The sequence below is a fragment of the Bos grunniens genome, chromosome 22, assembly GCF_055505025.1.
Source record: "Bos grunniens cultivar Pamir isolate PY7600 chromosome 22, Bosgru_T2T1.0, whole genome shotgun sequence".
NCBI classification, from domain to species: Eukaryota; Metazoa; Chordata; class Mammalia; order Artiodactyla; family Bovidae; genus Bos; species Bos grunniens.
In genome coordinates, this window is record NC_141186.1 from 40,982,402 (window position 1) to 41,007,500 (window position 25,099).

Consider the following 25,099-nt stretch of genomic DNA (forward strand, 5'->3'; position numbering starts at 1 on the left):
GCTAGTGCTCTCTGGTTGCCACGTCTCCACTGTTCAGCAGTGAGTGAGTATGCCTGAGAATAGGCTTGATGCATACAAATTAGATGGCATCATCGACTCAATGGACATGAATCTGAGCAAACTCCAGGAGACAGCGAAGGTCAGGGAAGCCTGGCGTGCTGCAGCCCATGGGGTTGCAAAGAGTTGGACACAACTTAGTGGCTGAACAACAGCAATACGAACTAACCCCACTCCTGGCTCTTAGGAAACTTGAGTTTGTGAGTCTGGTAGAGTCTAGAGAGGGGAGTCGGAAGAATTTTCATCCATCGAGTAGATGGATCATGAGATACTGGTAGGAACTGTATGGTTGAAAAAGTGTGTTTTGGGGAGGGTGAGGGGAGATCATTCCAGGCAGGATACTAAATTTGATGCTGAATTTCACCAGTGGGTAGTGATGGTTTGTGAGCTACACCTCCAGTAGTTTTTCTACTTTTTTTTTTTTTTTTACAATTGAAGAGCAGATTTATGGTTATGATTCTGGTTTACTTGTATTCTGATATGCTTCCTTTAGAGAAAGGGAAAAGGGAGGAACGTATAGTAGTAAAAGCTAAGAGTTGGGCATAACTAAGGTTGTAGCAATGGTCGACAGTCAGATTTATGAGCTCATCAGTTAAAATTGTGTGTGTGGGCCCTGGTCAGGGAACTAAGATTTCACATGATACATGGTATGACAAAAGATAAAATAAAATGATTACTGTCACAATAAAATGCGGCTGGATGTTGATAGGGATTCTGTTGAATCTATAGATCAATTTGGGGGAGTATTTTCATTTAACAGTATTGTCTTCCAGTCCAGGAACACACAAGATGTCCTTCCATTTATTTATATCTTCAAGTTCTTTCAACAGCGTTTTGCTATTTTCAGCATACAAATCTTGCACTTCTTTTGTTAAATTTATACCTAAAAGTTTCATGATCTTTGAATATTTTTAATGCAATTTTTTTCTAGATTTTGTTTTGGAATGTTCATTGCTAGTACAGAGAAATATAAGTGATATTTGTATACTGAGTCTATGTACTGAAATCTCACTGGACTCTTTTATTAATTCTATTAGCTTTTATTGGTTTCTTTATGATTTCCTATATATAAGTCTTTTTTTTTTTTTTCAAATAGAGATATTTACATTTTTCTTTTCTTGGGATGTCTTTTAACTTCTTTTTCTTACCTAATTGCCCTGGGTAGAATCTTCAACACAATGTTCAATAAAATGGTGAGAGGAAAAAAGTAATTGTGTGTGTGCTGGTCTGTGGTGTATGGTGTATGTGTGTATGGATGGTGTGGGTACGTGTGTGTGGTATATGTGACGTGGACATGTGTGTGTAGAAAGGATTGATGTTAAGAATAACAGTACCGCTGCAATAAGCATTCAGATTTGTGAAAGAAAATATGGCTGAGAAAAAAATGCCATTCATTGTCTATCTCCCCAAAAGATAGTAAAAGTGCCTCTTCATAGTAGTTGAGCCGATACTTTACAAAGACAGCTGGACTTATTAGAAGAAGGAGATACAGTGTGTGTGACCAAGGTACCTATAAGAGTGGATGTTTTGTCATCAAAGATGCTCAATATCCTGTCGTATTCTCGTCAGACTCTCCTAATACATAGGGTTCCCGCTGTAACATCACACTTAAGATGATATCTCCCCAAATCTTCTTTTAGAATAAAATTGCAGCTATGAGGAGTAACACATTTATATTTAAGGACTTGTTTTTATTTTTGGGGGTAACCAGCCTTTGGCTATCAGACAGAGGGCTGAGGAAGGGGTGGGGTGGGGGTTAGGTTTGTTCTGCTTTGTTTTGTTTTGATGTTGTTGGGGAATTTCCAACAGAGGAGTTTTATTTTCCTGGCAAGGCCAGATCCTTTACACAGTTTGATGTCTCCTTGGTCTTCAGAAAGCCCTCCATAAGGGTTTGTTTGTGTTAAATTGAAAGCAGATCTCTTTCCAAAGGAAAGGCCCTTTCATTGATCCTGACCTTTTCCTTTTGCAGGTAAAGGCTTGTTGAGTTGCCTTTTAAACAATCAGAAATCACTATGTTTCTTTCTTTTTTTTTTCTTGTAATCTTTTATTTATCCTGTTCAGTGGCCTTACATGCTTTAAAATAAATTTCCTATGGAAATCATAAAACAGTTCTACTCAGCCAAGAAGAGTTCAGACCACAGAACACTGTTAACAAACACATGTGTTGGCTCGTGGGGGGCAGGCTAACACCTCATCTCCCCTCCAGCCACCCCCACCTTCCCCTCTTCAACTTGTTTTTCCTCTGTTGTTTCCAATTGTGCTTTGTGAATTCTCACAAGAGGTGCTTTAAGCTTTATTTCATCTAGTAGCACCCTGAGAAAACTTCAAGCACTGAATAGGGATTATATTAGCTGGAAGAATCAAGAAATTAATTTCCTTCAAGAGAAGAATGGCATGTCTGGCCAAACAGAATATTGCTTAATGTAATAGAACTCCCAAATGAAATTGGGGAGCGGATCTTTCCCTTACCTGAGGGATGTGAGGTTATTGAATTCCAGATTCCAGTATAAATTATCATCTGAATGAGTGGATCCACCCCCTTCTCTGCTAGCCATTCCTCTCTGGTTCCCATGCAAGGGACCGTTTCTGTCACCCACCAGAGGGCCACACTCCTTCAGCCAGTTCTAAGTCAGGGAATAAAAGAATTAATGGCTCGGAACTTAATCCATAACTCCCTAACTCTGCAGCTTTATTTTTTTTAATAGTTCATAAACTTCTTATTTTCCTTTTTAACCTAGATTTCCTCTGTGGTGAAGGAGAGTTTTGCCAGCCTTTGGCTCTGTCTCATAAAAACACTTTAAAGGACAATGCTAGGTTGTGTGACTGCCTGTAATTCACCCTCATATAATATTCCGGAGCCGTCTCAGGGTTTGTGTCTGAGTTTGTTCTAATATAAAGAACCCTGGGGTCAACAACACAACTGTTTCCAGATGGATTAAGTTGTGCATTCTTAAAGACCTGGGAGGCCAATGTATATTGCCTCTCTTAGAGCTGTCACAAGTAATATTATCGGGAGCATGACAGACGCCAAATGGGATACATAGAGATCTCTATTTTAGGAATTTCTAAAGTGACATAGTAGGGTTTGCTGGGTTTTTTAGAATAACTAAATTAAGTGTCTGTCTTTCTGAATTAAACTCTCTATGGGCTCTGCTTTGTCACCCTTTGTCCCCTTCTAGATGATAGAATTGGGATATAAGTTGGTAACCGACTTCTCAGAGAGTTTACTTTTGAAAAACATAACTCTGTAGGTCACATGTGCCCTACACAAAACTTTGTAACAGGAAACAGGCACAAATCGGATTTTGAGACTGCAGCATTTGCTGTCAAGAGGTGAAAGCTCCAAGAGTGGGACTTATCAGAGCTGTAGGTGTGAATGGTGTGCAAGGTCAAAGGCAAAAAATTAACCACTGTTGACAGCTTGGAGGGACTCTCACTGGTCACTACTAAGGTGTCCTTTTCAATCAGAGAGGGGCTGACCAGCACCTACTGAACCCAGGATCCTTGCGGTTTTCACTTTTTATCCAAAGCCTCCTGCTAAGGGCACAAAAGCCTCAGTTTAGAATATATACTTCCTAGCGTCGGAGGTCAGGGGCGGCGGCCGGGAGGAGATACCCCACGCCCCAAGCCGGAGGCCAGGGGAGGCAGGCCGGAGGAGATACCCCACGCCCCTAAGCCCGAGGCCAGGAGCGACGAGCGGGAGGAGCTACCCCACGCCCCTAAGTCCGAGGCCAAGTGCGGCGGCGGGGAGGAGCAATCGCACGACCCAGGCCCGGGGTGGTGGCTGGGAAGACCAACCCCACGTCCAAGGACCCGTGGCTGCGCCAGCGCAGGAGGGCCTAGAGGAGCTATCCCACATTGAAGGTCAGGAAGGGCGGCGGTGAGGAGATACCCCTCGTCCAAGGTAAGGAGCAATGGCTGCGCTTTGCTGGAGCAGCCGTGAAGAGATAGCCCACGCCCAAGGTAAGAGAAACCCAAGTAAGACGGTAGGTGTTGCAAGAGGGCATCAGAGGGCAAACACACTGAAACCATACTCACAGAAAACTAGTCGATCTAATCACACTAGGACCACAGCCTTGTCTAACTCAATGAAACTAAGCCATCCCCATGGGGCAACCCAAGAGGGGCAGGTCATGGTAGAGAGATTTTACAGAATGTGGTCCACTGGAGAAGGGAATGGCAAACCACTTCAGTATTCTTGCCTTGAGAGCCCCATGAACAGTATGAAAGGGCAAAATGATAGGATATTGAAAGAGAAACTTCCCAGGTCAGTAGGTGCCCAATATGCTACTGGAGATCAGTGGAGAAATAACTCCAGAAAGAATGAAGGGATGGAGCCAAAGCAAAAACAATACCCAGCTGTGGATGTGACTGGTGATAGAGGCAAGGTCTGATGCTGTAAAGAGCAATATTGCATAGGAACCTGGAATGTCAGGTCCATGAATCAAGGCAAATTGGAAGTGGTCAAACAAGAGATGGCAAGAGTGAATGTCGACATTCTAGGAATCAGCGAACTGAATGGACTGGAATGGGTGAATTTAACTCAGATGACCATTATATCTACTACTGCGGGCAGGAATCCCTCAAAAGAAATGGAGTGGCCATCATGGTCAACAAAAGAGTCCGAAGTGAGAAATAGATTTAAGGGCCTAGATCTGATAGATAGAGTGCCTGATGAACTATGGAATGAGGTTCGTGACATTGTACAGGAGACAGGGATCAAACCATTCCCATAGAGAAGAAATGCAAAAAAGCAAAATCGCTGTCTGGGGAGGCCTTACAAATAGCTGTGAAAAGAAGACAAGCGAAAAGCCAAGGAGAAAAGGAAAGATATAAACATCTGAATGCAGAGTTCCAAAGAATAGCAAGAAGAGATAAGAAAGCCTTCTTCAGTGATCAATGGAAAGAAATAGAGGAAAACAACAGAATGGGAAAGACTAGGGATCTCTTCAAGAAAATCAGAGATACCAAAGGAAAATTTCATGTAAAGATGAGCTCGATAAACGACAGAAATGGTATGGACCTAACAGAAGCAGAAGATATTAAGAAGAGATGGCAAGAATACACAGAAGAACTGTTCAAAAAAGATCTTCACGACCCAGATAATCACAATGGTGTGATCACTGACCTAGAGCCAGACATCCTGGAATGTGAAGTCAAGTGGGCCTTAGAAAGCATCACTACGAACAAAGCTAGTGGAGGTGATGGAATTCCAGTTGAACTATTCCAAATCCTGAAAGATGATGCTGTGAAAGTGCTGCACTCAATATGCCAGCAAATTTGGAAAACTCAGCAGTGGCCACAGGACTGGAAAAGGTCAGTTTTCATTCCAATCCCAAAGAAAGGCAATTCCAAAGAATGCTCAAACTACCACACAATTGCACTCATCTCACACGCTAGTAAAGTAATGCTCAAAATTCTCCAAGCCAGGTTTCAGCAATATGTGAACCGTGAACTTCCTGATGTTCAAGCTGGTTTTAGAAAAGGCAGAGGAACCAGAGATCAAATTGCCAACATCTGCTGGATCATAGAAAAAGCAAGAGAGTTCCAGAAAAACATCTATTTCTGCTTTATTGACTATGCCAAAGCCTTTGACTGTGTGGATCACAATAAACTGTGGGAAATTCTGAAAGAGATGGGAATACCAGACCACCTGATCTGCCTCTTGAGAAATCTGTATGCAGGTCAGGAAGCAACAGTTAGAACTGGACATGGAACAACAGACTGGTTCCAAATAGGAAAAGGAGTTCGTCAAGGCTGTATATTGTCACCCTGTTTATTTAACTTATATGCAGAGTACATCATGAGAAACGCTGGACTGGAAGAAGCACAAGCTGGAATCAAGATTGCCGGGAGAAATATCAATAACCTCAGATATACAGATGACACCACCCTTATGACAGAAAGTGAAGAGGAACTCAAAAGCCTCTTGATGAAAGTGAAAGTGGAGAGTGAAAAAGTTGGCTTAAAGCTCAACATTCAGAAAACGAAGATCATGGCATCCAGTCCCACCACTTCATGGGAAATAGATGGGGAAACAGTGGAAACAGTGTCAGACTTTATTTTTTGGGGCTCCAAAATCACTGCAGATGGTGACTGCAGCCATGAAATTAAAAGACGCTTACTTCTTGGAAGGAAAGTTATGACCAACCTAGATAGCATATTCAAAAGCAGAGACATTACTTTGCCATCAAAGGTTCGTCTAGTCAAGGCTATGGTTTTTCCTGTGGTTATGTATGGATGTGAGAGTTGGTCTGTGAAGAAAGCTGAGTGCCAAAGAATTGATGCTTTTGAACTGTGGTGTTGGAGAAGACACTTGAGAGTCCCTTGGACTGCAAGGAGATCCAACCAGTCCATTCTGAAGGAGATCAGCCCTGGGATTCCTTTGGAAGGAATGATGCTAAAGCTGAAACTCCAGTACTTTGGCCACCTCATGTGAAGAGTTGACTCATTGGAAAAGACTCTGATGCTTGGAGGGATTGGGGGCAGGAGGAGAAGGGGATGACAGAGGATGAGATGGCTGGATGGCATCACTGACTTGATGGACGTGAGTCTCAGTGAACTCCGGGAGTTGGTGATGGACAGGGAGGCCTGGCGTGCTTCGATTCACGGGGTGGCAAAGAGTCGGACATGACTGAGCGACTGATCTGATCTGATGAGAAATCTAGTTCATTGGCTGAGTCCCTTTCTTTACTGGCTTCACATTTATCTATTGGAAAATAAATGTAAGTACAAAATTGAAGCATGCTGTAGGATTTGTATAACTTCTTCCTGAAGTATACATTTTTTTTTCCCAAAGGGAAATATTTATTGCTCAATGGATTTTTTTCCCCAAAAATGAAAAAAATTTTTTTCTTCCCCTCTCAATTATTGATATGTGCCTTTGGGATAAGCTAAAAAAGAGACTAAGACTTATCTGAAAACTGAATAGTTGGAGATATTAAAATTTTTTAATTTCATTCCAAATGTCCCACTAAACATGTATATAGAAATATATATAAAATTTTATATAATATCTATAATATTCTACTTGCAGTTTTGTAAACTAGTTTTTCTAACCTAATATATTTTTTCTATGCTGATAAATATGCATCTATATCATCATTTTTAAAGACTCTATAGCAACCCATTTTATACATAAAGCACATTTATTTAGCCAATACTCTGTTGATAGACATTAAGATTTTTTTCCTGAATTTTCAATATTGCGAAGAATAGAACAAAGATCTTTATACATACATCTTTATGGATTTGACAAGTTGCTTCCTTGAGATATAATCGTAGAAATTAAATTATGTCAAATATAATTAAAAATTTTACTCAAGTTGCTGCTCTGTCTTCCAAGAAGGTACTAATTTCTACTCATTCCATCTGCATATGAGAATTTTTTATTCCTTTTAACATTCTTAACTCTGGGTAGTGTAAATCTTAATCTTTGTCAACCTGAAATATACAAATAAATGGTTCATTGTGATTTTTGTTTGAATTTCTTTGACTAATAATGACATTTAACATATCCCCATTATTGTCTCTTTCTACTTTGGGGAGTTACCTAATTATATCTTCCTGTTTTTCTGTGAGACTTTTTGCCTTTCTCTTATTGCTTATAATAGCTTTGTGTAAACTCTGGATACATGTGGTTCTTATGCTGCACCTGGACAAGAACTTGTCAAGAAAATATTGGAGATTAAATATTTAATATTTCATTAAAATGAAAGAAGAGTTTAATACTGCGTAATACAAGGTAGCTACCTAACTTGTCTGTCCCTCAGTTTCCTCTTGTATAAAACTAGAAAAGTCATTCATTTCTCACATTTCTTCACTTGTACTAAAGCAGATACTTTTGTGTCTTTTTTTTTTTAATTTGTCTGTGCAGAGTCACAGTTGCAGCATGTGAGGTCTTTAGCTGCAGGAATCTCTGCTGTAGCATGCGGGGTCTAGTTCCCTGACTAGGGGTCAAACCCCAGGCCTCCCTGCATTGGGAGTGTGGACTCTTAGCCACTGGACCACCAGGGAAGTCCCAGATACTTATTAAAATTAAGTATTTTACCCATGTAACTTCACGGTGAACACTTTAGAGTCCTCTATTGTCTTAATCACTGTCCGTCCACCTAGTTAGTAAAGGAGAGATTTCCACCCTAGAGATATGCGGATGGCCAAACCCATGCCCTCTAGCACTAGACAGCTGAGATTGATAGAACTTTATTAGTCACAGGTACTCACAGCCTAGGGGAGGAGGGTGCTGCACACCACACAAAGTCCCTAGGGGGTTGTACTTGGGAACAGAGCGACAAATCAGGGACTGTGAGAGGCAGCATCAAGGGGGTGGGTGACCCTTGGTTCCTGCAGTAAGGTCTAACTGGCTTGTTTGAATCATTCAGAGGCTGACAGGAAACTGAACCCCATTGCTCAGGGTTAAACAGAAACTGTGCCTGGTCCCCATGATAAGGAGAGCTGTTTGGCCAAGAGACTTATTCCCCAGGAGCAAAATGAGAAGAAGAACCTGTGGTTGAGCCACTGGAGGCCATCCCGATTTTCCACGGATGTCAAGACAGTGAATAACATTGAGGTTCAGTTTTAGGTCCTATACCACAGCTTTCTCTGAGAGGCAAGTCCTCAAAGTCTTTCTTAGAATATTTATTTAATTTTATTTATTTTCTTGGCTGTGCCAGGTCTTAGGTGTGGCATGTGGGATCTTTAGTTACATCAGGCAAACTCTTAGTTGAGGCATGTGGGATCAAGTTCCCTGACCAGGGATTGAACCCAAGCCCCCTGCATTGGGAACTCAGTGTCCTAGCCACTGGACCACCAGGGAAGGTCCTCGGTGGGCTCTTCTCAGTCCTCACTGCTCTTGCCCGAGTTCATCCAGTCCACTCTGAAGGTTCTCCCATTCCAGTGGCCTCAATGCCTTGGCCCTCTCCAGGGAAACAGCAAGACGTGAATTGAGATGCTCACCACCTGTGTCATTAATTGGTTGTATGGCTCTGGACAAGATAACATGTCTCCTCAGCTTCAGTGTTTATAAAATAAAGATAGTACTGACCTCCTAGAATAACATATCAAAAGTTTCTGGCATAGCACCTGTTCGTATTGGGCATTTAGATCTTAATTCTTTAGCATCTTTTACTTGTTAATCTTCTTCATGTTCCTGCCATCTAAATGTGAGTGTTACCTAAGATTTGTTGCACACCTCCCAACCTTCGTTTTCTGCTCCTCAGCCCTTGAAGACATATCCACATTTTCTTTGGCTTCATTTGCATCTTAGGGTGCAAACGCCTTTCCTCCTCTCCTCAGTTGGATTTCTTGTTCTAGTCCTTCTCTGGTTCTCTGGTCCCACATTTCCAACTGTTTCCTAAAGATTTTCCCTACAATGTCTATTTTCAGCATGTTTAAAAAGTTTCTCCTCAAATAAGTACCTTCTGTGGTGCTTCTGGCTGACTGCTTCATTGGGGTCCCTGTCATTTTGGCTTAATACTCTTAAGCCACTTTTATTAATAGTTCTCTCTCTCTTTCAGACCCACAATAACTCAGCTGTCAAGGACTGTTTGTTTATTCTTGCATAGGATGGTTTGCATCCATCCTTTCTACTCCATTCCCAGAGATCAGTGCCTTTACAGTTAAAGAGTTGCATTATGCTCTGAGTTTTTTCCTTCTCTGCAAACTCTCCTTTCATCTCCTAGTCCATCCTGTATTCCACTGCTTGATAAACCTTTCAAAGATTCAAATCTGATCACGTTTCCTCTACTCTAAAGCTACCAGTGGTTCTTGGTGACCATCACCTGATGCAAGTTCTGTAGCTGGACATGTAGGGCCCCTGACAATCTGGTTCCTTACTTGCAAGCACTGGTGTCCCCAGTATTCCTACATACTATCAACTTGATCTTTCTTTTTAGCCCCTGGGATATGCATGACCCCCAAGTGCCTTGCTGTGTTATCTATGGTTTTCTTCTGCCTGGTATGCCCACCTTCCCAGTCTCAATGTTTTGAAATCTTGTATTCAGAATTCAAATCCTGGCTTTGCTGGTTACTATGTAACTTTGAAAAATCATTTAATCTCTCTGAACCTTGGGTTCCTCATTTGTTAATGGGGAAAATACTACCATGTTATAAGGCTATTTATGAAAACAACTAACATAGCCCATGTGTCATAAACACAGGCTTGTTCTAACTGCTGTTGCTACCATCACCTCAGTCAAAACTAATCTTTGGCTTCCTCTGAGCACCTGCTTTGTTACACACAAGGCGCTTGTTTTATATGCTGTGTGCTATTGTATTTCAAAAGGTTGTATGTTTATTAATTACACTGAAATTTCCTTGAAGTTTAAGTATGGCATTAAGTATTGCATATCTTTATTCATTCATCTAGAGAAGGCAATGACACCCCACTCCAGTACTGTTGCCTGGAAAATCCCATGGATGGAGGAGCCTGGTGGGCTGCAGTCCATGGGGTTGCTAAGAGTCAGACACAACTGAGCGACTTTGCTTTCACTTCCACTTTCATGGATTGGAGAAGGAAATGGCAACCCACTCCAGTGTTCTTGCCTGGAGAATCCCATGGACGGAGAAGCCTGGTAGGCTGCAGTCCACGGGGTCGCACAGAGTCGGACACGACTGAAGTGACTTAGCAGCAGCAGCAGCATTCATTCATCAGAGATTTAGTGGGTGTTTTATTTGTGTCTCCTGGTGTGCTCGGGGCTGAGGACACAAGAATGACAAAGACATAGTCCCCGCTATCAAAGTTTGCACACCATCTGATTACCATTGAATGCTACCTAGACTTAGTTGAGATAAACCTATCAGGAGCCCAGAGTAAGGGCACCTGACTCACACCTTGGAATTCTGGACAACTTTCTGAGGAAGTGACATCTAAAGGGAGATAGGAGGGGTTGTAGGCTTTAGCCAGGTGCAGGTGGGGAGGGGCAGTGCTTCTGAATGAATTAGGGAGAGCATTCAGTGCAGAAAGACACATGTTTATACAAAAGGAGTGAGAAGCAGAATAAAATGTTCTGAATTGCAGAGTGAAATGGCTGTGATCTTGGTTTTGAAGGAGAAATAGCAAGAGATAAAACTAGGAAGGTAAGTAAAGGCTGGAATCTGAATGATTTTTCAATTATTTGTATTATTAATATCACCCAGTACAGTGCCTGCACGTGATGGGTTCAGCAAATATGTTTCTAGCCTTTATAAAGAGTGGATCCACATGACTTAGTCTCAGCACTTTCTGTCAAGGAAACTCAGTTTGGCAAGAGAGCAAAGTTTCAAAATTGCTGAAATCTTTTACTTGAATTTCTTAGAAACTGTGAAGGAGAGCTATGTATCTAATCCAGGCCATATTTACACATAATCAGACTGTCAAATGTCAAAATTGAAATGAATTAGTAAGGAGCTTAATGTCCTTTATTCAGGGAAAACACTCCACGGATAGGAGAGTTCAGTGCAGGGCAGCAGAAGGTCCTTCCTTGGAGATGTGGGGCAAGAGTGAGTTACATAAATGATTAGAAACAGCAGTAAAGAAATGGCATGTGTGGCTAAGAGGTCAGGGGTTTCCCTGTAAGGAAAGCAGGTCTTGTTTCCTAGGGTAAAGCTGACCTGGAGGATTGTGATGGGTGTGTGTTAGGTTCCCTTGACAAGCGTTTCCTGTAAGTTTGGGCTGACTTAGGTGTAGATTACTTTGCCAACAAAAGTCCGTCTAGTCAAAGCTATGCTTTTTCCAGTAGTCATGTATGGATGTGAGAATTGGACCGTAAAGAAGGCTGAGCACCGAAGAATTGATGTTTGAAGAACTATGGTGTTGGAGAAGACTCTTGAGAGTCCCTTGGACTGCAAGGAGATCCAACCAGTCCATCCTAAAGAAAATCAGTCCTGAATATTCGTTGGAAGGACTGATGCTGATGCTGAAACTCCAATACTTTGGCCATCTGATGCAAAGAACTGACTCATTTGAAAAGACCCTGATGCTGGGAAAGATTGAAGGCAGGAGGAGAAGGGGATGACAGAGGATGAGCTAGTTGGATGCCATCACCAACTCATGGACATGAGTTTGAGCAAGCTCCGGGAGTTGGTGATGGACAGGGAAGTCTGGCATGCTGCAGTTCATGGGATCGCAAAGAGTCGGACACAACTGAGCAACTGAACTGAACTGAAGATCTGAACTGAACTGAGGTGTAGATTTATGACATGGGCTGGCAGCTACAGTGGCCTCTATTTTGTGGGTTTTGATATTATTTATCTTTATCAAATTAACTTTATCAAAACTAACAAACACACAACCTTTCTGCTCCTATCTACTTTCATATCTTTTACTACGCCAATGTTTGTTTTTTCCTGAAAGTAAAAAGCAAAACAGATGTCCTCTTGGGGACTTCCCTGATGACTACTGGTTAAGACTCCACACTTCCAATACAGGGGGTACAGGTTTGATTGCTGGTCAGGGAACTGAGATCCCACATACCACAGGTAATAGCCAAAAAATTAAATAAAATTTTAAAATGCAGGAGAGATTTATATTAATATATAAGAGACATACATTAATATATTTTATCATTTTTACTTATAAAAGATAGATCTTTTATATCTCCTCCACCAGATGATATACTTTCGTCCTTCCATTCCCTCCAAACTTTGTCACACAGACACACTTGACCTCTCTCCAATCCTCCTGTCCATCTCTCTCCCTCTCTCTACCTTCACCAAAGTCTAGAGAAACTGTATTGGCAGAAACAGCCCTCCTCAGTGACTCCAGGTTAGTAAGGATTGTCGAAACAAATGTAAGGAATGAGTGAACCTTCCTGTGGATGAACCAGAGGCTGCCCCCATGAAACCCAAAGCCCTGTATGTAGTGACTTGGGTCTACTTCACAAACTCATCCTTCCATTTTCAATACAGACTTTTTTTCATTCAGGATTCTGTCCCCCCACCTCCCGCCCCCCTGCCCTGAGTCACCTACCCCGACCACCCCGTCCATTATTTCTCCCAAGCCTTGAATCATAAACTTCAAGAAAGCATTGTGAATAATTTATATCCTTTTATTACTCATTGCCTAACTCCCTTTGGGGGAAATGAAGAGAAACATTAGTCTTTTGCTGCTTATTCTCCCATGGACTGAGACCCTGTCAGCTGCAGGCGATAGCAAAGATTTATGACCACAGGAGCTGTCATTATGGAGCAGTTGATTGACCCATAGTTTTGATTAACCCAAATATTTTTTTTTTCTAAATCAGGATCAGTGCTAATGACACTAGAATGGAAATTTAATACTATACCAAATTCTACTGAAACCTACTTGTTATCATCTATTTTTTTTTTTTTTTTTTAGTGCTCGATGCTGAGTGTTTTCTTCCCTGCCTATTTAACTGGTTTTCCTGTGAAGTCTTTCTCAGAATTTGTAAATTCAGATACAGAGCTGTGATGACACAGAGCACATAGTGGTACCTTGCTGCTGGGGCTGAGGGATTCTCAAGTCCTATTTGGTTTGGTCTTTCCAATGTCTTCATTCAGCTTCATAGCACCAGGAAGTATAGTTGGTGCCTGTCGTGGGCCATTGAGATTCCTCTGGCCCATTGGGTCAGTCCCGCTCCAAGTATTGTTAGAGTGTCACACCTACTCCATCCGCTCCAGCACTATACCGTACAAGTCCAAATTGCTCTCCCTGGGACTTCTGTAGCAGGTCTAGATGAACTGGCCTACCCAAACTCTTTCTGCCTCCCCAAATCCATTTTTCTGCAAAGTATAAAAAACCGTCATATCAGCTGCTACCACTGCATCCTGTTTATTTATTTATGTTTCTTCACTGGCTTCCAGGTGACTCAGTGGTAAAGAACCTGCCTGCAATTCCCAAGAGACTCGGGCTTGATCCTTGGGTTGGGAAGATTCCCTGGAGGAGGGCATGGCTACCCACTCCAGTATTCTTGCCTGGAGAATCCAATGGCAGAGGAGCCTGGCAGGCTTCAGTCTATGGGGTCGCAAAGAGTCGAATATGACTAAAGCGACTTAGCATGCAGGGGTCTTCATTGCTTTGCGTGGACGTTCTCTGGTTGTGACAAGTGCGGGCTGCTCTTCGTTGCTGTGTAAGGGCTTCTCAATGTACAGGCTCTATGTGGGTAGGCTTCAGTGTGGTGGCATGCAGGCTCTAGAGCACAGGCTTCATGGCTGTGGCACACATGCTTGGTTTCTCAGAGACGTGTGGAATCTTCCTGGACCGAGGGTCAAACCCATGTCCCCTGCATTGCGAGGCCAATTTTTATCTACTTTGCCACCAGGGAACTCCCTACACCCTGTTTAAAAACCCCAAGATGGCTTCCCATTGCTCAAAAGTCTTGCATGATCCCCATTAACACTCAGCTTCATCACTCTGTCCCTTGTGGATTCTCCACTCCAATCAGGCTGGCCTTCATCCAGTCCTTATGTTCACTCAGTCTCACTACAGGGCCTTTCCTTATCTGGAACCTACAGCCTGTCCACTTCAGCTCAAGTGTTATTTCTTCTGAGCCACTTTCTTTGCCTCTGTTACACCTCCTTTAACTGAATTCCTTTGTTCTAAGTCCTCCTGGTACAAGATACCTCTTCTGAAACACCTTTCAGAGGGTCAGTTTTATATTGGTGAGGTCTTTCTGTTAATATCTGCCTTCCCCTGAATTCCTTGAGGGTAAGGTCTGTCTTTGTTTTGAATCACATTTATATTTCCAGCACCTAACACAGTGCCTGGCTCTTAGGAGGTGCTCAATAAATAGGTATTAGATAAGCAAATGAAACTGAGTATAAGTTTAATCAGAAAAATAGGCCTTACTTTGTTTTTGAGCAACAGTTGACAGGAAATCCAAATGAATCTCTATTGGAACAGCCAAGAGTGAAAATGTCTTTAGATGCAGAAAGGCAAGAAACAGCTTTTAGCAGCGAACTGAATCTGCTTCATTTTGTTTAAAATGAGGGGACACCATTGATGATAATAGCTTTGGTAAGATGTAGGAGCAGTCTCTCTGGAGTTGCTGGAAGATTGTTTCACTCTCTTATAGTGTTCACAGCTATGGAGCATATATTTTAATTTCCTGTTTCTTGGTTTTTAAGGGACTTGTCACTCATTTCCTATTAGAATGAAGTTGTAGATAATTATTAGCAGGTTGTGTACAAATGAGTGTTCGTTGTTTCACTGTTCCATCCCAATTAGCTCCCCCTGCTTGTCTTTATCCTGTCTTCCTGGAAAACATGAAATATCTCACTTGGGAGGAGGGATACAATTCTTGGCATATAGTATTTTTTGTTTCTGAGCATTGCTTTATATTTGCACAGGAGAGAAGTAAACCATTTAAACAAGGAAAATGCGTATTATGGATATGCAGGCCAACTAGAGAGACAAAATAGGAGAATTTTGCTAGGCATTGAAATAGCAGCTTTCCTGGTCTCAGGTCAGAACATCTGTCTGTATCTTGGGCAGATTTGGTTTAAGACCAAAACAAATAGCTCCCCTTCCATGATTCTGACCCCTGCGGCGAAGAAAAGGAACTAAGCTAGTCCAACTGTAACTGCTGGGAGAGTCATTGTTCTTTTCAACCTTCTGGGAGCCCCAAATAATTAGCTGTGCAAAGAGCAAGCTGGAATCAGAATTCCCCTCCAGGGTTTTCTGTGTCCAGCCACACAAAGCGAGCTGAGATGAGAGACAAATAAACTCACTGACAGAGGGCGGGTGCCAGGTCTCCCCTCTCTCCCCACGTTTCAGTTCTGGTCCTCTAGGTCTGCGTCCTCAGCTTCCTTGTCTCTCAAAATGCCCCAGGGCCCTCCATCACATGTAGCCCGAGAGAGTTTTCTCTTAATTAGAGAAGCCAGCGGGCCCATCTCAGGCGGAAGGCTGGCGCTGTGTTTTGTGATTTGTGAGGGATCTGGAGGAGCAGGTTGCCCTGTGGAGAGAGATCTCACTTCCTGTCACATTTTCTGATGTGTTCAAAAGGAAGCCAGAAATCTGGACTTTTGTATGAAGCCACCCATTTTTTAAATGTTTGCTACCAGTTTGGTCTTATTTTGTTTATAAACAATGTGCAGGCCAATACACACACACACACACACACACACACACACACACAAACACACCACAAGCTTCATAAAACAGCAGATTGTGTCTGTCCTGTTTGTTCCTATGTCCCAGGACCTAACACAGTGCTTTCTACATAACAAAAGCTTTATGTCTCTTTGTTAACCTGCATAGAGCCCCAGATTTAATGATAGTCCCTCGATATTAATAATAATAATAATGGTAGCAACTGTTTTTTATTGAGTACATGTTAAGTACTTTCCATAAAATTCAATTTGCACCCTGACCTTAGAAGCTGCATGTTTGTTTGCTTGTTTTTTTTTTTTTAATTCCCATTTTTCAAATAGTGACAGAAACACAGAACCTAAAAAAAGGTGACCTGAGCTGGTAACTCAGCTACATGAGTGAATTCTGATTCTGATTCTGGATGCATGGCCTCCAAAGCCAGTGTTTATAACCCTAAGGCTCCAGTGCCTTGACTTCTGTTCTTCTGGCTCTGGCTGGAGTGAAAACTGTGCAACTGAGATAGGGACTTGAACCCATGGGTCGGCACTCGAACTCAAGCTAAACCCAGATTGGGACAGAAACCCACAGTCTTTTAACTGAAATCACATACCTGGCCTTGGGGCTTAATGAAGCTCAGGTTCTTGATGTCTCCTCACAGAAAGCCTTTGGTGAGAGACAAAGTGATAGATAAGAAGTGGATTTATTTAGAAAGAAACATGCTCTGCAGAAAGCAGAGTGGGACATCTCAGAGGCGAGAGGCCCCAAAATATGACATGGTTAGTTTTTATTGACTAGATAATTTCATAGGCTAATGAGTGGGAGGATTAATCCAAATATTTAGAGGAAAGGGCAGAGATTTCCAGGAATTGGGCCATTGCTAACTTTTTGATCTTTGACGGTAGGGCCTCAGGACTGGCATGGTGCTGGTGGGTGTGTCACTTAGCATGCTAATATATTAGAGTGAGCATATATAATGAGATTCAAGGTCTACTGGAAATTGAATCTTCTGCTATCTTGGACTAGTTGGTTCTAACTAGCTTTTGTCATGCCCTATGGCTATGTCATACCTGAATGGTCTAGTGGTTTTCCCTACTTTCTTCAATTTAAGTCTGAATTTGGCAATAAGGAGTTCATGATCTGAGCCACAGTCAGCTCCCAGTCTTGTTTTTGCTGACTGTATAGAGCTTCTCCATCTTTGGCTGCAAAGAATATAATCAGTCTGATTTCGGTATTGACCATCTGGTGATGTCCATGTGGAGAGTCTTCTCTTGTGTTGTTGGATCAGGGTGTTTGCTATGACCAGTGCATTCTCTTGGCAGAACTCTATTAGCCTTTGCCCTGCTTCATTCCGTATTCCAAGGCCAAATTTGCCTGTTACTCCAGGTGTTTCTTGACTTCCTACTTTTGCATTCCAGTCCCCTATAATGAAAAGGACATCTTTTTGGGGTGTTAGTTCTAAAAGGTCTTGTAGGTCTTCATAGAACCGTTCAACTTCAGCTTCTTCAGTGTTACTGGTTGGGGCATAGGCTTGGATCACTGTGATATTGAATGGTTTGCCTTGGAAACGAACAGAGATCATTCTGTCATTTTTGAGATTGCATCCAAGTACTGCATTTCAGACTCTTTTGTTGACCATGATGGCCACTCCATTTCTTCTGAGGGATTCCTGCCTGCAATAGTAGATATAATGGTCATCTGAGTTAAATTCACGCATTCCAGTCCATTTTAGTTCACTGATTCCTAGAATGTCAACTTTCACTTTTGCCATCTCTTGTTTGACCACTTCCAATTTGCCTTGATTCATGGACCTAACATTCCAGGTTCCTATGCAATATTTCTCTTTACAGCTTAAGACCTTGCTTCTATCACCAGTCACATCCACAACTGGGTATTGGGGAAACAGTGTCAGACTTTATTTTTCTGGGCTCCAAAATCACTGCAGATGGTGACTGCAGCCATGAAATTAAAAGATGCTTACTCCTTGGAGGAAGGTTATGACCAACCTAGATAGCATATTAAAAAGCAGAGATATTGCTTTGCCAACAAAGGTCTCTTTAGTCAAGGCTATGGTTTTTTCCACTGGTCATGTATGGATGTGACATTTGGACTGTGAAGAAAGCTGAGTGCCAAAGAATTGATGCTTTTGAACTGTGGTGCTGGAGAAAACTCTTGAGAGTCCCTTGGACTGCAAGGAGATCCAACCAGTCCATCCTAAAGAAGACCAGTTCTGGGTGTTCATTGGAAGGACTAATGCTGAAGCTGAAACTCCAATACTTTGGCCACCTCGTGTGAAGAATTGACTCATTGGAAAAGACCCTGTTGCTGGGAGGGATTGGGAGCAGGAGGAGAAGGGGACGACAGAGGATGAGATGGCTGGATGGCATCACCAACTTGATGCAAATGAGTTTGGGTGAACTCTGGGAGTTGGTGATGGACAGGGAGGCCTGGCGTGCTGCAGTTCATGGGGTTCCAAAGAGTCGGACACAACTGAACGGCTGAACTGAACTGAGCTGATGGCTATGCCATTCTTTTAAAGTTTGTGCCCTTCCCTCTTCCTTTCTATCCTGGAGGGATCCAGGATGAGCCCTCTAAGGGTTATCCCTTCTAAGTAGGAGACACCAAGCCTGGTGTCTCATTTGTCTCCCAGTTTAGCCTCCAGGGTAGACATCTGAGAGGGTGGATATGGTAGGTGGCAACCTTCTTTTACTTCTGTGCCGCACTTTTTCTCCCCTCTACTCTGAGCTGTGGAATGGGCTCCTAGTTCACTACCACCACCTCTTTAAGGGGAATTACTCAGCAGGGGACTTTGATAAGTCATGGCTGTCATGGTGTCCTACTGTTTGATAGCCTTAAGTGATACAAAACAGTTTCTATTCAGGCATTTTTTCTAAGACTCAGGGGCACTCCGAACTGAGGTTTAGAGTCATTGTTTGGCTTCCTTAACTAAAAGCCAGAGTGGTGACTCATCGTTAGCTTAGGATACAATTAAACCCATGGCTCCTATAAGCAGAACACTGTGTTATAGCCTGCTAGTCACAAAACACATTTTTCTTGTGGTGCATATACTTTATTATAGGTATTGAAGTGTTAAAGCATTAGCCTATGAGAGACACAAAAGCCTGACCAATTTAACAGAGTGGGGTAGCTCTCCACAACAGCTACCATTTGATGGACTTCCGTTAATGGTTTCAGCTTCTGTGGGAACCTTTTAATCAGGAAAAATGGCAATGGGAATGAAGAATATGGGCCTTCAGAAAAACCTAATTACATGCTAATGTCCTGGTTTCTACATGGGCTTCTTCTCAACATCGTTTTTTATTTTTTTCAAGCTGTCATCCTGGTTTGAATCCCTCTTACTCTTTGGTAAATTGTTCTCTAATAGAGGAAGGTTTGGCAAACTGGTCTATCGGTTTTGAGACATGGAGAGCAGCTTTTTAAGGACATCCATAGTAACCATCATCATAGCTCCACTTGCTGAGGCATCAGTCAAGGATTTTGCACTCCAGCCATGTTCAGTTCAGTCAGTTCAGTTGCTCAGTCGAGTCTGACTCTTTGCGACCCCATGGACTGCAGCATGCGAGGCTTCCCTGTCCATCACCAACTCCAGGAGCTTGCTCAACCTCATGTCCATTGAGTTGGCTATGCCATCCTTGTGAAATGCCAAACCTTGTGAGATGGGCATTCTTATCCCCAATTTTACAAATGAGAAAACAGGCTCAGAGAAGCAAAGCGACTTGCTAAAGTCACATAGCTAGCATGCCTTCCTATTGTTTCTAGTACTTTTGAATAGCAGAATATCTTGGGAAGCTTTAGAACAAAACACCTTTTTTGGCCACAAGCTTGTGGCCTGATGTCTCAATCAGAGTAGGGCCTGGGAATCCATATGTGAAAAATTCCCCAGGTTACTGTGATGTATGGTTAAGACTTGGAAAAAGCTGCCATACATACACCATACATTATACCACATCTTTTGAGATAAATCAAAGTGCAGATTCAGTTTGGCTTCCCTGGTGGCTCAGATGGTAAAGAATCCGCCTGCAATGTGGGAGACCTGGATTCAATCCCTGGATCAGAAAGATTCCCTGGAGGAGGAAATGGCTATCCACTCCAGTATTCTTGCCTGGAGAATTCCCGTGGACAGAGGAGCCTGACAGACTACAGTCCATGGGGACACAGAGTCAGACACGACTAAGTGACTAAACATATTCAGTTTGGAGATTTCAATGTTTTTTCTTTGTTTCTGTTTCCAAACAGCCATCTCCACTTCTGGGGGGTATAGAATAGAAATCTCAAAGGAAGTAACATTTTGGCGATGTCCTAATGCATGGATAAGAAAGGAAAGAGGAAAGGACAGGGAGACAAAGTAATCCATCGGTAGAAGTCACAGAGCTGCCACCAGACTGAAGTACCTGGGGGATGCTACTAGGTCAAAATGCCTGGACAGATGGTGAGAGATGTAGCATCTATGCTATCCGCTGAGTCCAAGGGGAGACTGTCTTGGGAGGTCCCACTGGCAGTGCAGCGGGATTGGCTTCAACCGTGGAGCACAGACACTCATCTCATTGGCCAGTCTCCTCGACAGTCTGCTTCAGGGCATCCTTAGCTGTGTGCTTTGGCCTGACCACTTGCTGGAAGATGATCAGGCAAGGTGCTGACAGCTCATATAGGGTTCCTGTCTACAAATGCCTTAAATTCAATTGCAATAGGATCAGAGATGACAGTGGATAGAAAATAACTTGACACAACACAGTAGGTGATGAAGCAGAGGTTTGAGGTGAAATTAGGGACTCTTCAGATATTTTGTGAACTTGGCTACATACCAGAAGCTTCCCCCTCTACAATCCTCCACAGAAGCATGTGGATTCTTGGTAAAGGAGGTTCATTTACTTTCTATCGAAAAGTAAGTGCCTTTCATAGTTGAGACCCAATGAGTAGTCTTTTCCCACCAATTACAGACCACCAAATAAATATGCTCACGGAGTACCTTCTGGAATAATATTGCATCCAGGAGGGGAAAATTTCTCCATCTGCCACTCTTGAGTTCTTGTGACCAGATTAACAATAAAATTGTCACAAGACAGATAATCAGGAGAAAAACAAACACATTTTTAATTCATGTACATCAAGATCTTATGGGACTTAAGACGTGGTTAGAGCAGGTAGCTTTTATACCTTTTAGACAAAGAAACAATAGATTTCTGAGGTATTTTTAGGACAAAGAAACATGGGTTTTGGGTGCTGAATTATTGAAGATATGAACCGAGTTTGACCTTGGGGCAGTCAGTTAAAGGGGTAACGAGTTTTGTGATCCAGGCTTCTCGGCCTGAATTCCCTGTCTCTGGACATAAGGATGTCTGTCCTTCCTTCTACCTTCAGATCCAGGGGATGCATCTTTCACAGGGGAGATTTATTTCCCATTTTCAGGGAGACACACAGGAGGTCAGAGTGTCCCTCTTGCATTAGCTGTTTCTTAAGGAACTTTAATTCAAAATAATACACCATTGAGTCACATTTTGGGGACACTTATCCTGGGCCCCAATAATTGATTAGATGCTCCAGTCTTAACTGAAGTGGGGAGTCCAGTGAGTGCTTTTTTTGTTGTTGTTCAGAAGCAGTAAAATCTTTATTCATTTGTCAAAGAATGGAGAGATGTGAGTTCCCATCATAGAGCACAGGCACACAGGGACCCGGGCAGTGGTGGGGGAGGGAGTGGAGTGTTCCCGTGCCAGATTCAGAGTCTCGGCACACAGCACACTGCCACCATCTTCAAGTGAGGTGTTGAGTACAGCCTCTTTGCACACAGTTGCCAAGCGGACTTGTTCATGCAGCAGTTTCATGAGGAGGAACTCTGGTTGCAAGTGCCGGATGCTAGACCTATACACACCATATTCTATGAATAAGGGAAACTAGACACAGTTGAGAGTCTCCCTGGGCTAATGAGCCCAGACCCTTCATGCTGACCAGGTGACCCTGGAGGGCAACAGCCCATTGGTGGGCTTACCTCCAGGCCTTTTTGTTCTCTGTCTTTTCCTCCTCTGTATCTCAGTTATTAAACACCTACAGGCGAGAGGTAGTGGTGTGTGGTTCCATTTCCATTTTCTGAAGTTTATACCTAATGTCAGAATGCACTTGGGAAATGAAATACGACCTCAGGTTTGCCCTCCCTCCCAGTGACTCAAGGTCGGGGTAGAATAGATTCAGGGCATTCTCCCCAGTGTGTGCTTTTGTGATAGTAAATATGATGGACAGGAGGAGCCTTTGTGCTCAAGTTTTGAACCCTCTGTTTATTGCCTGAAGATAGATAAATCATTTACATGTTACTGATAGGAGATGGGTGATGGATACTAAGCGCATCAACATAACCCCCAATGGCCAACGAAAATGCCGTTTCTATTTGGTTTCCTGGGTACTGTGGGAATTGCCTTTAGTTCCATGTGTGTTACAACTAGAGCCTGATAGTAGCTAAAAAGTGAAAACAGTTTTTGTTCTGGAGCTATTGCAATAGTGGGAAAGAAATCTCAGTATAGAACTGGGTTCAATTCCAAATGAAACACAGACAAGTGAGGATTTAGAGTCAAGAGGCAGAATAGGGGTTAGTGAATGGGAACTTTTTAAGGGGAAACTGCTGGACAGATTCTTGCTGAAGGCCAGCCAAAGTGATCTAATACCAAGCATGGGGGATGGGAATTTGATCAGATATTGAGGGTGATTAGGTATAGAGTGGGTTTTTTGTTTTTGTCTTTTTGGTTTTTTGCTAAACTGATCAGCAACATTCTTGCTACAATGGAGCCACCAGACCTAGACAAGGTCAAGACCTAGAGGGATTAGAGGAACTTGACTACAGGTTAGTGAAAGAGAGAGGCTTTGTCAAACAAAAGCCTGGACTTCATTTCCTCAAAGGTGTTTTTCTGGATAAGATCTTATTTAAGCAAACACTCTCGGGGAAAGAGAGGAAGGCTGAGTTTCAGTTTGGGAAGATGGAAAATATTCTGAGATGGATGGTGGTGATGGTTGTGCCGCAGTGTGAATGCACTTAATGCAGCTGCACTGCACTTCAGAGGCTTAACATGTTATGTGTATTTTAGCACACAAAAGAAGGACAATCTGTCCATCATAAAATAAAGGAGTCACAATAGCCACAGCAGTGATAACAGCTCTTGTTTGCCCAAGTTTTGCTTTGTGGCAGGCATTGTGCTAACCACTTTATAGTGATTATCTCCCTTTCATAGAAAAGGACTTGAGGATTGGAGCGCTTAATGCATTGCCAAGGGTCACACAGCAAGTAAGTGGCAGTCTCATCCCCTAGCTCTCTGTCTTGGCTTATGCTTAGCTAAACAACCTCCTGAGATAGCCCTTTCAGTCTGAGGCTCCCCCACCTACCAAAAAACAAACTGCAGCAACCATCTAAAATGAGTCTAAATGAACAAACATTCACCTTAGCAAATGACAGCAACACTGATACACGGCTAATCTTTTAACAGCAAAGAGGTATGCTCTGACTTCTCTCCTCGTCACATAGGATATTCTCGTGCTTCTTGGAATGATGACTGGCTGAGCATTGCCCTTCTCTGAGATGGAGCACTGTAAAAATGCCACTTTCACTTAGTCTATGACCTCCTCAGGGGCAGAGGCAGTGTCTTCCCATTCATCTTTCTACTTGGTACATAATAAGTGCTCAATAAAAATTTTGTCACTCTGAACTACCAGTGATGTTGAAGATGTCAGTGTAAGTTTTCTTACAAGTTAGAGGTTATTGTAGTTTCATGGTGCATGAATTTAACTTCTGGAACCTAAATTTGTTAGTTAGAGGTGATGCTCAACCAGAAGCAGTTTTGTCCCTGAGAGACATCTGGCAATGTCTAGAGACTTATTTGGTTGTCCTAACTGAGAGAGGGTATGTTACTGCCATCTAGTTTGTAGAGGCAGGGATGCTGGAAACACCTGAAGGATAGCAAAATATGCCAAATGTGCCACTCATGAATAAGGATTATTTCTATCCAATTGTTTTGAGAAAGTGCAGACACAGGAAAAGTTCTGAGAACAGTAGAAGTTTTGCTTTTGTAAAGGGAATTAGAACGGGGCCTGTACCTTTGTTCCAGCTTCCCAGGTGGAGCAGTTGTAAAGAATCTGCCTACCAATGCAAAAAGATTCAAGAGACTTAGTTTCGATCCCTGGGTGGGGAAAATCCCCTGGAGTAGGAAATGGCAACCCGTTTCAGTATTCTTGCCTGGGAAATCCCATGGACAGAGGAGCCTGGCAGGCTACAGTCCATGGGGTCAAAAAGAGTCAGACAGAACACGACTGAGCACTACCCTTCACCTTTGTTCACCGAACGTCTCCTTCTCTCATTTTCTCATGATTGCTTTCCTTTCTTCAAAGTCCCAGACCCCTTTCCTTTCCTTAGCTCCCTGGCCCTGTGTATCCACAGATTCTGCATCCACCAATATGGAGGGCCAACTATAAGGGACTTGAGATGTTGGTATACGCAGGGGTCCTTGAACCAACCCCATCAGATAAGCCTCGATCATCTGGCTTTTTCTTTAAAAATTAATTTTTATTGGAGTGTAGTTGCTTTACAATGTTGTGTTAGTTTCTTCTGCATAGCAAAGTGAATCGGCTATACTGTTGTTTAGTTGTGAAATTGTATACAACTCTTTTGTAACCCTCTGGACTGTAGCCCGTCAGGCTCCTCTATGGAATTTTCCAGGCAAGAATACTTGAATGGGTTGCCATTTCCCTTCTTCAGGGGATCTTCTTGACCCAGGCATAAGACCCATGTATCCTGCATTACAGGTAGATGCTTTACTGCTGAACCACTGGGGAAGTCTATATATATCTCCTCTTTTTGGATTTCCTTCCCATTTAGGTCTCCATAGAGCATTGAGTCAGAGAAGGCAACGGCACCCCACTCCAGTACTCTTGCCTGGAAAATCCCATGGACGGAGGAGCCTGGTGGGCTGCAGTCCATGGGGTCGGTAGGAGTCGGACACGACTGAGCGACTTCACTTTCACTTT

At 42.7% G+C, this 25,099-nt stretch overlaps 1 protein-coding gene and 1 long non-coding RNA gene across 19 annotated transcripts in view; both read left to right on the top strand.

Annotated features, from left to right (window-relative positions):
- FHIT (fragile histidine triad diadenosine triphosphatase) overlaps window positions 1-25,099 on the top strand; it is a 1,549,085-nt gene that overhangs the window by 503,448 nt on the left and 1,020,538 nt on the right. The window lies entirely within an intron of this gene.
- Window positions 17,923-25,099, top strand: part of LOC147348322 (uncharacterized) — a 33,174-nt gene continuing 25,997 nt past the window's right edge. Inside the window, exon 1 of the long non-coding RNA XR_015151455.1 lies at window positions 17,923-25,099. This exon is cut by the window's right edge and continues 15,524 nt beyond it. This is a non-coding gene — a long non-coding RNA (uncharacterized LOC147348322).